This window comes from Solea solea, chromosome 19, assembly GCF_958295425.1.
Source record: "Solea solea chromosome 19, fSolSol10.1, whole genome shotgun sequence".
Taxonomy (NCBI): Eukaryota; Metazoa; Chordata; class Actinopteri; order Pleuronectiformes; family Soleidae; genus Solea; species Solea solea.
Genome location: NC_081152.1, coordinates 1,055,156 through 1,072,928, shown reverse-complemented (window position 1 = coordinate 1,072,928; position 17,773 = coordinate 1,055,156). Strand labels below are relative to the sequence as shown.

At 42.6% G+C, this 17,773-nt stretch overlaps 1 long non-coding RNA gene across 2 annotated transcripts in view; it reads left to right on the top strand.

Moving 5' to 3' along the window:
• The first annotated feature begins 339 nt into the window (after positions 1–339).
• LOC131446436 (uncharacterized) overlaps positions 340–17,773 on the top strand; it is a 28,107-nt gene continuing 10,673 nt past the window's right edge. Inside the window, exons 1-5 of one of the 2 annotated variants that reach the window (XR_009233918.1) lie at positions 340–501; positions 659–717; positions 1,475–1,524; positions 8,102–8,162; positions 8,562–10,223. This is a non-coding gene — a long non-coding RNA (uncharacterized LOC131446436). Of the gene's footprint in view, positions 502–658; positions 718–1,474; positions 1,525–8,101; positions 8,163–8,561; positions 10,224–17,773 lie in introns of those variants that run through there. The other variant, XR_009233917.1, reaches the window with a different exon arrangement.

Genomic DNA, 17,773 nt, shown 5'->3' with positions numbered 1-17,773 from the left:
GTCATTTTTCACTATTTACTGTTAGTCCTCAAGAAAGTGTCAACTTTAAAACCTGCATATATGTAAGACTCATTATTTAAAATTCCCCGTGTTTCAAGTGTTTTTATGCACATATTGAAAATGTTGTTAAAACAGTTCAATGTTCTGAAGCCAGGAAAATGTTAGCCTAGCATGGAACTAGAAACAAACAATAAAAACGACTTTCCCCTCAGTGAAAATGTAAGTCAGTTAAATTTGAATTAAAGTTTATTATTAGTTTATTATATAAAAAGGCGTCTAAAGGCTGTGCTTTTACGTTACATCCGGGACTCTTTCTTTTATTGACGCAGTGATTTTCAGGTGTGTCGCTGCTAACAGTGAAACTAATCATTTCAAGCTAACGCCTCATTCTTACTCAAATTTAGACCAAAATAAGAAGTAAATTAAGGTGGAAAAAATATCGTCTTCTAACTGACGATCGACGAAGTCATGGCAAAAAGTTAATATTTCCCCAAAAACCAGGTTAGTGCGTCATAAATGTAGCTAGTTAGCCTGCTAAACACAAGCTAGCTTCTCATGTCATTCATGCTAACGTGTTTTTTAAGTAGAACCACACGTTGTTCTGTGTTTTATTTGTTTTATTTTCTGTTATTTATACATGTATTTAACTGTATTTTAGGTCTTTTATCGGAAAACAGACCTCATCTTCTTATCTTCTTATCTTCTCTACTTAAAAAGGTAAGTATGTTTTATTCATTAATGCTAATTTTCTTGTCAACTTCAAAACAGAATAATTTCTGCCATCATTTTCTGCCAAACTAATAGTGAAATGTATGAATGGGCTATAACATGTATTATATAATTGAACAATTATGTGGGGTTTTCTACCGCTTGTTATCCAAAAAAATATTTTTTATTTATTGTTTAATTATTTATTTTTTTAGAAACATTGACTCTTTGTACTCTCCACAGTACAACTATGTAAAATATATTTTAAATATACCTTCTGTATAATGACCCATTTGTTAAAGTTGGCAAATGACCAAATTCAAATGTGTATCGTGAAAAGCATCATGAAACGTATACTTTTCAGCTTTATCTATAATTTTCAGCTGTATCTGTAACGCCTGATATCATTTTGAATTGTTTAGTGAATCATTTCCAACAGATATAAAATGTCTTAAAACTGTCAAATGTATTTTATTTTATGTTTGTTATTTAAACACGTTCACATAAATCTTAACTAAAATGGTGTGTTTGGGGACCCACAAACAAATATCCTGTGATATTTTTATATTATATTTTTGATACTTTCTGTTTTCTGAATAATAAGATATTATTTCGAGGTTTGAGAACCACTGATCAACATTGTCTCACACTTTATGGACTACACAACCAATAAACAGATCTGTTGCAGGCTTTAATCTGTAGTCTTCTGCTGCTGCCATTTGGTTTGTGTTAACTTGTGATTTGTCTCTCTGTGTCTGTCCACCAGAGGTCACTGCTGCTCCAGAAACAAACTGCAGCCATGTTGGGGATCAACAGGTAAGAGTGACAGGCTGTAACCATGGCTGTAACTCCTCAGGCTGTTAATGGTGCTGTTAAGGTCAGTGTATGACAGCAGTATTGATCGCAATGATAAAGTCATGTGATCAGTTTCCCCTCCAGACTGCTTCACACTGCTCGTCTCTTCTCTCAGTGGTTTTTTGGTTTTTTAAATGAAAATATTCCACACAATCTCGACTGAAAAATAAAATATAATACATGATTAACATGAAAATTAACAATTTTATCAGGATATGTCGACAATTTGTCACAAAAGTAGTTCTTGATCTATTTTTGTTATTGTAATGACTAGAAGTTATTTATTTTTCCTTTATTTCATCTTTTATGCACGGTTTCTATTGTTTCTTTTAACCTTATTTAAGCTTAAATGTGCTATGTTCATCAAGTTGACCGTGTCAAAATTTTCGACAGGGACAGAAATGGTCTTTTACATTTTTTCACAGTTTAAACGTGTGTGTGTGTGCGCGCGTGTTGTGTGTTTCTGTGTATGTGCATATGTGACTGTGTGTTTTATCATCACCCAATTTCCCTGGGACTTGTTTCTGACTCTCATCCCACTTCAGGGACTGGATCTCTCTCTTTTTTTGTGAGCATAACCGACCAAGTATGATTAGTTTATCAAACGTGTGCATATGTATTTCATGGAAAAAGAGAAAGTGGTATGATTAATTTACCAGCGTTCCGCAGGGTCAAGGAAATTGATGCAGGATAATTGGGCACACAGGGAATCCACGGCAATTTGTGCTTTCAGACTCGACTTGAGAAATTAGATGTCAGTGCAAATGTGAAATTGCTCCTCAATGTTCTCAAAGATTCCATGAAAGTTTAAATATAAATCTTAAGTATTTCCAGCAAAGGGATTCTTTCCCCCTTTATTTTGGTGCCAACTTGAAATGAAGCGGCAGCGAAAATGATCTGAATGAAGTGAAAGTGTGCGAGGAGAGAGGAAAGAGGCAGGAGGAAGGAGACATCACGCGAGCTTGTGTTTTAAAGTTCGGGGCTGCACTCGCAGGAGGATGTCGAGGCTCTTGCTCTCAGTGAAATCCTCATACAAGAATTCATTAGATTCTCTCTGACAGGAAGTAAAGTTTGAATTCATCTGAAGACGTGTAATTATCATATTCCAGATATGTTCACCTCTAATGCAGGAGATAACTCAGACGGAGCAGAACTAAAGTCTACTTTATTTTTTCCCCGTCGCTGTCGACGTGACGAGGTACAAACGTACGACACGTGTGTGTGTTCATAAGAATGAGAATAAATCACACGCCAGTGAATAATTGATATAAAGGAGCATATACAGTATATGTTCGTGGTGTTCTGAAGGTCAGGGATTGATAAAGTTGTTGTAGTTTGAACAAAGTTGGACAATTTTATTCAGGGAGAAAAAAGAGCCTCAAGTATTGTGTTGTTTTAATTGAGTCTTCTTAAATTATACGATGGAGTATTAGAGCCACACTGATATTCCTAATATCATGAGGCAAATAAGTCCTAATCCTATGCGAAAAATTGAAATATTATGTGAAAACAAGTTTAATATGTGGGAAAAATGTGTTCTATTATGTGATTAAAAAGTCATAATATGAGGAGAAAATCTTTATATTGCGAGAAAAACTGATGTAATGATGTGGAAAAAAGAAAAAAGTCATATGTGAGGAAAATCGTAAAAATTGAGAGGAAAAAGTAAAAATATTACCATGAGTTATTAAGTTATGTAAGAAGTTGCAATATAACGTAAAAAAAAAGGTCGTAATATGTGAAAAAAGACACAATATTGCGACAAATAAGTCAATATTATGTGAAATAAAATCGTAATCGTACAAAAAAAGTTATATTATGAGGAACATTTGTAATTTAATGCAAAATAGTCCTAATTCTACAAAATCAGGTAGAATATTATGTGAATAAGTAGTAATGATGAGAAAAAAAGTCATCATATTACACCTTTGTTTACACTCTTTAAGTATTATGTGCCTCCATCAAGTTATTATTATGAGTAAATGAATAAATCATCACTGGGTCTGAACGTGGACGCAGAATAATCGTCACATTAAACATTTGTTCACCTGTGAGTTCAAAGATGACTCACACACACGTTCACATGAAGGAGAATAATTCATACAAAGCCGATCAGGTTCTGAAGGTCAGTGATTAATAAGAGCTGTAAATGTGAATATTTACAAAAAAATGAACAAACAACATTTAAGAACATCAACGACAAATCGATGGAGTTGATAAACTGAGAAAATAATCCTCAGATTAATGTGTTGGGAAAATAATCTTCCATCGCAGCACGTTGGATAATTTTACTCTACTCTTGTTTTATTTGAATTCAATGATCACCCGTCGCAATTTAGCTTTAATTAGAATTACTGTGAATGAATAAATAAATCATCATCATCATCATCATCATCATCGCTGCGTCTGAAACAGAACTTGAGGGAAATCAAGACAAACTGATTTTTATGAAGTTATATTTAAATGTTAGTGTTTATTCCACACGGACGCAAAGATAATGCTAAACAAGAATATTTTTATATTTATGACGCTCAGGAAAACCGCTTCATTTGTCCTCATTAAAAGCTTAAAAGTCCATGAATAAATAATCCTTAAAGTTTGTTTTTTTTTAAATCTGTGGCCTCACGCAGAAACACACTCGCGGACTAAATAAATATTCTCCATAAAGAGTGTTTAGAAACTCGCCCTCGCCTCCCCCACGCACCTAAAGATCACATCCTACACCGGCGGCTGGTTTGAGAGGGAGAGGGAAAAAAATTAGACCTCCGAGAGTCAACTTAACGCAATTAAGTGAGGATGATGAGTCTTTTTCTGTGTCTCTGTGTCTCTGCGTCTCTGTGTCTCTGCTCCAATCAACAGCAAGCCACGCAGAATCAAAGCTTAAAGGCAGAAGAAGAAAAGACGAGCCAGCTCCCAGCGGTTTAATTATTTTAATTATCTCTCTGCTTTCAGCTTTTTTTAACAGCTTTAAAAAAAGAGAAGAGAGGCCATTAAAGGAAGCCCGTTTGGGTTAATCTGATTAAAACAAAACAAGATGGAGGCAGAGATGAAAGCCTGCACGTGTCAGTGTTAATCAAGGCACGTAACGCTGCTGTTTGTGAACTGGGACGCATGTTTTTTCTCCGTCCTGCTCACTCCGCTGATAAACTCTTCAAACCGACGCCATGTTTGATTCCGTGAAACCGCGCTGGCAGCAGGACGAGCGAGCGCGGGCGCCACTGCGAGGGGAGCGGTAAAAGTTTTAAGTTTCGCTCCCCGGCGGATTCTTCGTTAGAGAAGTGAAGGCAGCGATGAAAGCGGCGTTATCAATTAGCACCAGAGCGGCTCTCACTTCCACGCTGCTCTTCTTTTTTAATCCTCGTCCAAAACAGCAACATTAACTGCTTTTTAAGCAACTTATTTCCACCCACAGTGGAGTCCTCGCACATTAATGTCTGACTGAAACCACCGCTTCATTTCTCCTGATTTCTCATGGAGCTGCTGCGTCGCCTCACGGTGCCGGACTTCACATAATCTGTGCTTTCACCGACTAACGTCAGTCTAACGATTGTTTTCCTAATCCGTTCATCCGTCTGTTATTTTCTCCATCAATCGAGTAATTGTTTGGTCCATAAAATGTGTTTGATGACGTTCTTGAATGTCTTGTTTTTGTCCATGAACCAAAAATGATTCACATTGAATGATTTCTTTTTTTTATGGAGAAAAGAATTCAGAAAGTATTCACATTTAAGAAGCTGAAAGAAATCAGAATTCTTTGTTTTAATCATGAAAAAGCTTCAAACGGATTCATGGAGTAATTGTTTCAGCTCTTTATCTGTCTGAGTTACCCTGAGCATCATTAGGCCATTTATCATCGTCCTTCCTCGTGCAACACCATCATTGACACGCCGGGGCAAAACCTGAATTTAAAGTCATTTAAAGTAATCAGTCCCTGCCAGCGTCACTACTTCATGTCTCCTCACTGTGGCGCTGCTCAAAAGAATGAGGGAAGAAGAAGAGGGAGTTTACGGCAGGATAGTGGTGGAGGAAGCTCCATCCACGCTCTTGACCTTTGACTTTCTCTATGTGGTGACTCAATCCTGCACTTTTAACGTAAAGTGTTGTTTTCTTCACGTAGACAGATATTGTGACGTATTGATGTTGATTATCACACAATCGTCGTATCGTGATATTATCGGTATTATGTATCGTATCACGGGGTTCCCTGTCATTCATCAAAGATTTTGATATTATGAGTTTCTAGTGAGTACTCAGTAGTACTAAAGTTCTGCTGAAGTTCTTTTTGTGTTGTCATTCAATATTTTATCAGATAAAGAAAAAAAAAAAAAAGAAAATCATTTTAAAAAGTCACTGTTGGTTAATTGTTGTGTTACATTATTGTGATGTTTAATATTGTGTTTATCCAGAGTTGTGTTCAGGTTCCACTAGAGATGTAACGATATGAAAATTTCATATCACGGTTATCGTGACCAAAATTATCACGGTTATCAATATTATCACGGTATTGTTAGATGTGTTCAAAATGTTCCAAAAGTACTGAACACACACACACTGAAATCTTTTAACCAAGTTTTATTTAAAAAAATATATTTTATATTATATGATTATTATTATTATTATTATTATTATTATTATTATTAATAATAATAATTATCATCTGACTGACTGACACACACACACACACACAGGTCCTCACTCTGTGTCGGATAATAATTAAGTAGCAGCGGTCGTACACAGCATAAAAATAAAATAAAAAAACACAGAAACAAACACATTTTGGTCTGCTACGGTACCTGTCGTCTGCACACTACTCGCTTTCGCGAGACAAACCATGACGTTTCCCACTATTCCGAAATCCCGTTTTTGTTGACTTACCCACTGAAAAGTTGTGTGTGGTGGTCACGGAGATGGCTCATCATATTGGAAGTGGCTTCGCGCCGCGAAGTTCGCGGAGATTTTTTTTTTTGCATTTTCTGCACAAGGATTGATTGTCTTCAATTATTTTACCCTCAACATCCTTTAAAAATACAAAATATGCCCAGATTTCTGATCTTACGGGGGGTAATCTCTGGAGCGCAGGTGGCTTCAGCCGTGTTGTCGCTGGACAGACAGTGCAAACTGCGCATGCGCGCCCGCTTGAGCGAGTGCCGTTCAGGTGCTGCTGCTTCTCCAGGAAATGAGCAGTATCACTGTGAGTTTTTCGGTAATCAGTTGCGGTAATCGATCACGGTTTTAACGATAATTAAAATTTGAAATGGTATGATAACCGTCGGGAATTTTACCGCGGTTTATCGTCATACCGGTAATCGTTACATCCGTAGGTTCCACTCACATGGACGTCGTGTAAACAGACGATTTAACTTTATTTTGATTTGATTCCGATTCCATGTGTTGTTGTCGTCATGAGTGAAATCAGAGTGAAGTGTTTTTAAGGTTAGGGAGATTTTATATTTGGAAACAAGGCAGCGTAAGTAACCTAAATATAAACCTGAAAATGTTACGTGAGGTCATGACTTACTGGGAGGATTTGTTTGAACATATTGAATAAGTCCAGATAGCTTCAGATATATTTAGAAATCTAAGTTGAAATTCCGTCACTGATGTCAAAGTTCTCATTGACTGGACGAGGGACTGAAAACTGTTATTAATGTGCAAATAAATTGCAAAAACCCAGAAGCGTGCGTGGAGTTTAGGAGCCATATGCACAGAGTCGACATCACTCAGTGGGCCAAATGCACCGCTGTCAAGTTCCATAACGCAGGCAGTTGTTAAAGTTCCTGCGACTGCAGAGCTTGACATTTGTTCGGGAAAGAATGAGCACAAAACCAGCACAGGTGTTGAGCCACAGCATGGAGAGAGGAGGAAAAAAAAAAAACCCAACAACAAAGATCTACTTTCAAACTAAATCAAGCAGAAGGAAATGTCCTGAGTGTGTACAGAGATGGACGGGAGCCCATGCAATATTAAAGCACCGTGTCTGCCGATGCCAGCCGTGCCACTCCTCTCCGCGGCTCCCGCCCTCCCGGCTTCCCGGCCATCGGCTCTTCCCTCAAGGTGACACTTCAAAGCGGGCATGCAGACGTGGCAGGCTTGGCTGTCGGCATGGAGCCAGCCCTCCCCCGCCGCCACCCTCCACCCCTCCATCCTTCTCTTTCTCTCCCGCCCACCACCCATTCTACCCACACACACCAACACCACCTCAAAGACTCAGCTCCTTCCCCTGCTGGGCCAGGTCAGCGCCAAGATCCACACCGCTCGCCGCCTCGGGAGCCGCTGTCAAAAACCTCTTCCCCACAAGCTTAATTAATAACGGGCCATTCCTAATGCAAACCCTCTGAATCCACAGCCTGTTTCCCTCCGATCCTGCTGCGGAGTTCTGAGGCCTCGACAGAAGGCAGACAAGGAGAGCAGGGCCGGATGGGGATGCATCCAAAATCATTTGAATTTCCATGATTAGGATTCACATGCATTATTCTGCCCGGCTTTAGAACCTGTTTTCCACGTGGTTCTGTTTTTTTAAGATGTCTCTCTTCTGCAGATGATTGGAGACGCTGGAACCGGAGAACACACACGGCTGCTCTCCTTGGCCTGTCTGACAGGTGAGCTTTGGAAAAACATGCTGTAAATGTGCACAAACACACACACAAACACACACACACACGGTGTGCATCAGCTGGGTCCAGCGCCTGTAATCACCTCTCAAACCCGGAGAGAGAATTTTACCAAGCGCGCCGTGATCGATATTTGCCGATCCGTCTGCACGCATCGTCCTCAAATAAACGCGGAGAGGAGGAGACGGGTGGCGGGTCGCGACGAGGTCTGCGGCGGTTTGATGTCTGTGAAAGCGCTCATCAGCCTCGCCTCGGCACGCCGGGTCACCGCCGCCTCACCCCGAGCAGAACACGGCTGATTGTCTCGCTGTCGGGGCGAGCGGGGTTGTTGTTTTCCGATCTTTTCCAACAAGCTGGGCTTCTTTTCTTTTCTTTTTTTTTAATAAGGCCTCGGCTCCAGCTCCTCGCAGGCCGACACGCTGATGATGAGGAGGGGAACTCATCCAAACTCACTCCTCCTCCTCCTCCTCCTGCCAGTCCTGGACTCATGTTGTTACTGTATTTTTATTCACGGCATGTCTCCTTTGCCTCATGTGTGTGCATTCGTGATGGGATGAGCCGGGAGACGGGGGGGAGGCCGGGGGGGAGAAAGTGCAGGCTAAACAACCCCGTGTGCCTGGAGAAGCCGTGGTTAAATGGTACACAGCTCGGAAAACATAAGGTCTGCGAGTACGAGCGCAGCCACGAGAGCATTGTGGCATTTAGGGCAAAGAGCTGACACGCTGAAATAATCAGGTCGTAATAAATAAGAGAGACAACGGGGAGCGAGGAAGGCGTGTCTCTGCGGCGGCGGCCATTTAGAGGAACTAACTCTTTTCCCCGGCTCACACACATTCCCTCAGTGTCCTACTTGCAGAATGTTGTTTTATAAACCCCAGAAGCCTTGGCCCGTTAAATGAGCACAAAACAACTCCAACTAACCTTAATGAGTTGCACTTACTGCACACACAGCGAGGGCAGGTATGGAGGCGAGCCTCGGCGCCGCACTCTCCCTCACATTAAGCCCCGTTTAGCCGAGGCAGTAACCTCCCACAATGATGCGCTAATTAGCTTCATTAGCTTTTTTTTCCTCCCATTCTTGTTGTTTTTTAGTTTTGGCAGAGCGGCTGAGGCTTAGCTTCCAGATAATAGTCGCTGAGATCGTTCTAATCTCGTCTGTCTTGTGTGTTTTTTTTTAATCTCCACCAATGTCGCTGTGATTTCACGCGTTCTACCTGCTGTTCATCTTGGCGACAGGCACGAGCGCGAGCGAGCGTCGTAATGAGTCAGGCATCGGGTTTTAATAAGCAGAGCTTTACCCGCAGATCCTTCTGTGATTTGCATCCATGTCGGACACGAGGCGTAAAGCGAGGGTGATTGATTCATGGCTCGTCCCATATTGGAGCGAGAGAGAGGGAGAGAGAGAGAGAGAGAGAGAGAGAGAAGAGGGCCGTAGATTTATTATCAAGCTCAGCGACAAAGAGAGGAAGAGAGTGTGCATATGTTAATCCGCTGGCTGAACGATGATCAAAGACTGGAACAAGCTGAGCTCTGCCGATCGCCTCGGGGCACGCCGTGCTCTCCAAGCAGCTGGGAAAGTGTGCAGACGAGGAGTAAACACATAGTTAGAAAAATCAATAAGCGAGGTTCAGGCTGGAGCGCGGCGTGAAGGTCAGAGGAGGCCGGTGTCCGCGGCGCGTTAGAGAGAAATCCAGAAACCAGAGGCGTTTTTAGGCCAATTTAAGTGAAGTGATGTGTGTTTACAGCTGAGTTGTGTCCAGACCAGGGTCAGACATTAGCAGGGGCTCGGGGCAAAATGCCCTTGAAATATCTAAAATTGCCCTTGGCTGCGAATGACCCCGTGAAATAGATAGTTAACTTTTGCAAAGCCCAAGTTGAAAGTGGCCAGCCAGGCACCCGTAGCACACCGCTTGTCCCGTTTCCTCCTTTGTGTGACCGCGGCTCACACGGGGCAGTTATTTTACAAATATAACGTCATAAAATCATCATGATGTGTCATCAGAGATGAACCTAAAATACTGGCTTCACTGATAAAATGCTGACGCCCTTTTTCTCTCCAACGCAACACGGACGTCGTGACTGGGAGTAAGTCAAACCTGTCGTGGATGTCAATGTTTCTCTGTACGTTATTTTGTCTGCAGTTAAAAATATTAAACAATTCTACACAAAACAAACACTGTAAAAGTCAGAGTTCCTGATTGCACCATGAATAGGGATGTATACCGGGGACCTAATTGGGTCGGTACCAGGGCAGCGTTAAGATTCTGGACAAACACTATTGTTATTGTGACTTTTGTTCATCACCAGACACTTGGAGCGTGCTCATAGTATGAAGCTAGTGCGCCGTGTTTGGTTGCTATAACAAAGTTAGCAGCCCAACTTTATATATGTTACGTTAATCCTGTAAGCAGCTACCACAGCTCCGCCCACATTGCAGACAAATGAAGACGATGAAAGAACGCATGAATTCCACAGAGTCGTCACAAAGTTCACAAAGTGTTTGAGGTAAATAGTTAGTCGTTAGTCCACTGCAGTCAGTGCGAGTGCGGTTACTGTCCTGTTACTCAGATATGAATCATTTTGTTTTGCCTTTTCCGTGAAAGTATCGGTACCAATAAGCAGTATCGGTATCAGTATCGATAAAATCCTAACCATGAATATTCACCTGTGGCTCCGTCCAATCACACAGCGCGTGGCACTTTAACACAGCAGACGACAAACCTGAAAGACTGAAAAATGTCTCGCTGATATTATACGTTATCGTCTCCACCTCAGGTGATGATTCAGACAGTTATGGACACAGTGTAACATGGAGTTCATGGTTTTGCTCATGTATTTTGTACATATTTGACATAAATGGCATTTTTCATGTGTAAAATACTTTGTACTCAAACTACATTAGATAGAAACAGCCACTGCTGCTGCTCCAGCTCCTTCAGCAATGTTATTATTCGTTGTTAGAAGATCAGAATGAACAGTGACGACGGTACAGGACATATTTTAAAGTATGTTCCTTAAACTGTTGTGGACGTTTTATTTCATTATACAAAATCGCCCTGGAAATGAACCAGAACTGGTCAAGACGTTCATGACTGCTTCAGTTTCCTCAGTGATTTAAATAAAGAAACTAAACCTAGAAAAAGACACAAACACGTGAACAACCTCACGTCTTCTCATTTGGTTTTCAAAGGAGGGAGAATTTCCTTTCGAGTGTCAAAACGCCCGACGCGGGTCCCGTTCCTGCGTTCTCTGTGACTTCACCTCCTTCGTCGCGAGGCCCACACGTTTCCCACGAGGCCTCGGCCTCGGTCGCCCGCTCTGCTCGGGGAGTTTGTGGCCTCTCTGTGACTCCGTCAACATTTATATTTGAATTTTAAAAATTCCCCTCATCACAAACATCACGTTGTCATTTTTGTAGATAATTTAAATGTTCAGGGCTTTTCTCTTTCATCAATATCTGTTTGGGAAATGAAAATATTACCTGTCATTACTCTGTTTGTTTGCGTGTAACTGAATAATTAAGATGACTTAGCTTTTTAGCCCCGAGCTTTGGCGTCTGTTGACTTCCTCCACTTCTGAGGCGCATTGTTTTTGTGATTAGTCACTTTGTTTAATCTGGTAATGACGGCATCCCCTCAGGCTAAATGCCTGATTCCTGCTTCACCGGTTTATTTATTCATTTGTACTTTCTGACGTGTTAATCTGCATAAACGCAGCGCAGCTCCGCCAGGACCCCGAACATCTCTCTCTCTCTCCGCACCTGTCAGTTATAACAAATGTGAAGCACCGGGAAGCAGCCGCCGCTGCCGCCGCCCTGGTGGCCGCACCTTGATCAGAGCTGACGTCTGCCTGTCGATCAGCCGCGATCTAACCTGAGCTGTCAGTGTGAAGGCTGACGCTCGAGTCCTCATCTCCTCCTCAGCTCTGCTGCGTTAATTGAGCAGAACTGCTGCTAATTAAGAATGATGAGAGAACACACACACACACACACACACACACACGCACGTGCAGCTCTCTTTACGTTTATATTCTGCAGGTTTTTGAGTCTTTAGAGGACTGTAGATATTAAACTGGAGCAGAAATATTGATCTGTAAATGCATCAAACGTGCGTCTGACTGTTACAGCGGTTCATTGAACAGCCTTCAATCTTCTAATGAAAGGGTTGTACATTGATCCTCTGCTCCTCCTGTGCTGACGTTAGAGCAGGAATTCATTTGGAATTAACGATGAAAACGATTAATAACAAATAATAAGCAGTTTTATTAATCTTCAGAGAGGATCGATGGGGAAGAGCAAACCAAAAGTTCTCTTTTCAAACCTGCAAAAAGAAAACAGAAAATGGAAAAAAAAAACTTACCTAAGCTCCTCACTGAAAACAAAATGGCTTCTCTCTCCTAGCACTGCTATCTTTTAATTTGAACATAAAAATGAACAATTATTATATAACAGTAATGATTGACAACTCCTCCCCAATGACCTATGACCTCACACAGTGTCGTTAACGGTGATTGGTCGGGGTCATACTTGTAGTGTTGTCAGTTCCCCCCCGAACAAGACAGGCAACAATCTGACTGATAATCTGACGGTGTGAAAAACAAAAATCTGGTGTCATCTAATCCCAGCATTAGAGATCAGAGCCGACACCTGGTGGTTAACAGGACCGTGTATGACTGATGTTTGCTGAGGAGAGATCTGTGTTTGCCTCTCGCTCTGAAATCACCGTGGACGCAGGTATTTCCTCCAGGTCACATGACTGGCTCCTTTGTCTCGGCTAACACTAAACCTGCGTGGTCACCGTCTTGTCCGTTTGATCAGCCGACTCAGGTCTAGACCTCTGAAACCGTTGGACTGGAGGAACAAGCAGAGTTGACCACAGCCTGGCCATTAGCAAATCCTCCACTGTGCTGTTGGACAGTTGGAGACCTTTAATTTAGTGCAGCGCGGCCCAGGTTAGCCCTACAGCAGGCCTCTGGTTATTTGATGCAAATGTTCCCCAATGAAACGAGTGGGGAAATATCAACAAGCCCTGAGTAATTGCGGCTGATAAAAAATGCATGGGGGTTGTGGTGCCGGACTCGCTTCCCGCAGACGCTGGGAAGTTATCTCTCATTACCCGGACTGTGATAAAGTGCGCCGACTCCTCCGTCAAGCCACAGCGATGCATTCAGCTCCGTCTAATAAAGGCTGCTGCCTACCACGCGCTTTGCTGGCAAAAATCCATTTGCAGCAGTTTGTTATGGAGGAGAAATATTGTTCCTGGCTGCAACGATTAATTTCTCCCTCTCTCTGTGCGTTTGACGCTTGTCTCCGTAGTTAAAAAATCCCCCCGCACATGAAGTCGGGATGTTTTATTCATCGGGAAAAAAATTAATTTATATACAAGTGTGGATGTACTGGATGTGAAGATTTCACACCAAACAACCCCCACAGCACATTTACAAAGTAGTCTGCTGCAAATGTTCATTAGTGCACTGGGGATTTCAATATCAGCTCTGTGTGTGTGTGTGTGTGTGTGACTTCAAACCTCCGTCCTTCGCTCGCTCCGTCACCTCAGTGTCAGGAAGAGTCGAGGACGAGCTCTGATTCAATCTGCCGCACGAAAAAACAGCTGTTTGGCTCCAAGAAATGTGAATAATAAAGAAGACGACACGACGGCTGTGGCAGCGAACACAGCGGGGGATCCCGACTCCACAAACCAAAACATGAGACTACATTATCACCACAAGAGTCTGTGCTGCTGGAAACTTCACGTTTTCATTTACTTTACCCACGTTTAAACCTCCGATGAAATTCTATTTATTATTTTCTCTGTTAATCAAATTTTTGACCAAATTTCAGCTCCAGAAAATGTTTCCCAAACCTGGAAATGATGACGTTCTCAAACCTGTCGCTTTGTTCACAAACTAAACCGACGACGTCTTCACACTTTTTTTGTCATATGGACCAAAGAAACCAGATTATATTCACATTTAAGAAGCTGAAACATCAGAGAAACTGCTCTGATTAAATGAACAAAACTACATCGCTGTGTTAATGATCGTTTATCTCGCGGGGAAACGGAGATGAACACAACTTTCAATCTTTTTCTTTATTGTTCTTAAACATTTTCTATGAACACATGAACCCACGAAACAACCCTAGATGCTGTCATATCTTTGCCAGGCCTGTACTTGGCAAAAATGACCCCAATATAATCTTAATTATCATCCAATTATAAACTTAAGAAATGTACAAATGTGCGATTAAGCGTGATTAATCGTGAGTTAACTATGACATTAATGCGATTAATCTTGAGTTAACTATGACATTAATGCGATTAATCTTGAGTAAACTATGACATTAATGCGATTAATCGTGAGTTAACTATGACATTAATGCGATTTATCATGAGTTAACTATGACATTAATGCGATTAATCATAACATAAGCATAACATTTATTATTTGTTATTTTTGACCCCATTTCTGCATCTAAGGGTTAAAAAGTCTGACGTGGACCAAAACAACGATTTACTGTAAATGTCGCGCTAAAATTCTTGGCGGCGACACGAGCGAATGACTTCACCGTCACGTCGTGTAAACCGTTAAAAAAAGTTATCCAACATGAGTTCCATGGATTCATGAGCTACCACAAAGATAGAAACCTGTTACTTCATCTGATTATTTTTATTTTATTTTATTTTAGTTTTTGGGGGTGGTGATTGAGCTGCATTAAGTAAAAGAGATAAAAAAAGAAATCCAGTCATTAATATTAATTGCTTTCCTGAAATAAAGAACGGCGTGTGGAGAAGATTTCATCCTGACGACAGATAACATTCCTGTGAACTTTGAGATCCGCCTGTCGTCCATGCAGATGAAAGGATCATCAGCAAGAGCAGAAGAACTTCACTTCACAACTCGGGTTAATGCTTGTGGCAGTGGCACTGACGTCAACAGCTGTTCTCAAACAAGCCCTTTGATGACTCATTGACAGCAGAAGCTCCTCACTGCCACTTTCACTAACTGGGGAAATGTCAGCAGTGTGCGCGCGCGGGGCGGCGGCGGCAGCAGAGGTGGCTGATCACAGTGTCTCTGGCAGTGATGATGAAACGACTGTGGTGTTAATGGATGTGAGAGGGAATCTTGACCCCACGAGCCCGCGCTGTGGTTTGGATCAGGGCCTGGGTTCGCTCTGGGCCACAGGGAGTCCACACACAAAGCTAATTGTTCGCCTCCTCCGCCCCAGTGCCTCCTCCATGTCAGGACTCCGGGGACTTCCTGTGGAGGACACGGGGACAAGAGACACTCACAGAGGCCACTCATGATTAGGTTATTAGCACCAAGGTGACTAATTAGCTAATTGTACAATCAAAAGGGGGAAGCAGGAGAGGGGAGACGGGCTGCAAGGTGAGGAGAGGTGAGGAGCAGAGGTGGAGGAAGTCAGGTTCAGCTCCGCTCTCCTCCCTCCCCAGGCTGAGCTTCAGGGGCGACTCCCTCGCTACGTCTCTTTCCCCCACGGCGACCCCCCCCCCCCCCCCCCTCCTGCCTGCTGTTCAGGTCCCAGTGACATCTGCTGGTAGCACGACGTGTCCTCCCTCCACCCCCCCCCCCACCTCAGAGGCCGGAGTCCTCCCTCCTCCTCCTCCTCCTCACCCCTGCCTGCCTCCCCGTGCAGATGTTGCTCCCTCGCTCCTGCCTGTGTGGAGAGCGTCAGGCCCGTTTGATGTGTGATGAAACGGAATGGAGCGAGCCACTCGGGGGCTCAGGGAGCAAAGGGGGGGAAGAGGGGTGAGGAAGGGTGCAAGTAAAAAATGGGAGGAGGAGGAGGGAAGGAGGGGGAGAGAGCAGGGAGGAAGAGGAAGGATGTAGGGACGAGTGTAGGTACAAGATAAATCAGAGGGTGGACACAGAGCAGAGGTTTGGTACGCGTCCCACACTGGACATCACCAACCTGAAGAGATGGATGAGGGTGAGGAGGACAGGAGAGGAGACAAGGAGAGGAGGCAAGATGGAGAAACAACAGGGAACTAAATAAGATTTAACAGAGATGGAAAATGACATGAGTCGAGGAAATAAAGTGAAAGATAAGAGAAGAACTGAACACATTAAAAACAAGCAAGACATGAAAAACTTTGTGAATAAACAAAGAGAAAAGGAACGATATTAAAGCTGAAAGATGAAAGAGGAGGAAAAATACATTAATTTAGATCAATTAAGAGGAGAGGAAAGAAAAATAACCAAGAAAATAAGAGAGGAAACTGAGGAAGTGATGGAAGTAAATAAGATGAAAATGAAGGGGAAAGGAAATAAAATAACAGTCAAGAAAACAAGGAACGGAGGTGAGGAGAGGAGAAGAAAGGAAAGGAAACGAGATTAAGTAAGGGAGGGAAGAAAACAGTGGTGAAAACTAAATGGGACGCTGCCATGAGAGGAAAGAAAAATGGGAGAAGAAAATAATGGAAATTTGTTAAAGTAAGACAAGAGGAAACAGAGGGGGAGAGCGGAAAGGAGACATATGAAGGAGAGAAGAGGCTGAAAGAATGCAGGAAGTAAATGAATGAAGAGGAAATGATGCTTGAGGAAAACAAAGAAGGAGTTGAGATGAAAAGAGACAAAACAAAAGGCAGAGGAAATTGAAACCATGATGAAGAGGAAGTGGTCCCATCTTCCTCTTGTGTCTCCTTCCCTCGTTCACTTCCTTCCTCTCGCTGCCTGTGCACTTTGATGATTGTTAGGAAAGAAGAGAAAGTGAAAGATAACGATAACTCTCAGTGTGGGCAGTGTGGAGCCACATGGAGGAGAGTGGAGTGAAGGATTGTGGGTAAGAAAAGAAGAAGGTGTACGCGGTGGATCAGGTGAAGCGATGGATCAGCTACCAGTTAGAGATCAAAGTGGAAAAACAAAGGCGGATTTCAAACGGGCTCAGAAACCCTGGCAACAAACCCGCGGCTCCTCTGATAATACTTAGATCTATAAATGTTTCCCTTCTTTTATTTATTTATTTATTTTTCTTATTTATTTTTAAAATTATTCATCGTTGTAATAATTTGGGCCTAACAAGCACTTGAGGGAGACGGCTTCCTTTTGCATCTCCTCTCCCCCCTCCTCCCCCTCCTCATTCATTTCCTCAGTTCCTGGCTCTGTGGTGCTGCTGGAGCTCGGGGATTCGGGGGCACTATTAGAGAGAATTTCTTTTATTTGCTGCTAATGAATGATATGCATCCTAGTGTTTTTCTTGTGTACTTTGCGGGGGTAACAGTGAGGATCGGGGCAGGAGCTGGAGAATTGGACTCTTTTTCAGACGCTTTTGTTCACGTTAACCCTCGTCTCGCTTGTTATTGTCACTTTGCCAGATTTCCAATTCAAATCCACCATCATACCTCACTTGACACCGGCGATGAGGCGTAGTTTGACTCAGTTTTGCCGCGTTCTGTCGTGCCGCCGTGTTTGTGGAATGCGGGTTAACCGGCGTGTCGGTGCAGGAGACGCACCGCGAACATCCCGCGGAAATAACTGCACATTTATTTGTTCTTTGTTGTTGTTGACGCTCACAAACGGATCTACTTTATTCACCCAAACAAACAAACAAACAAACAAACAAACACTGGGCCAACACAGTA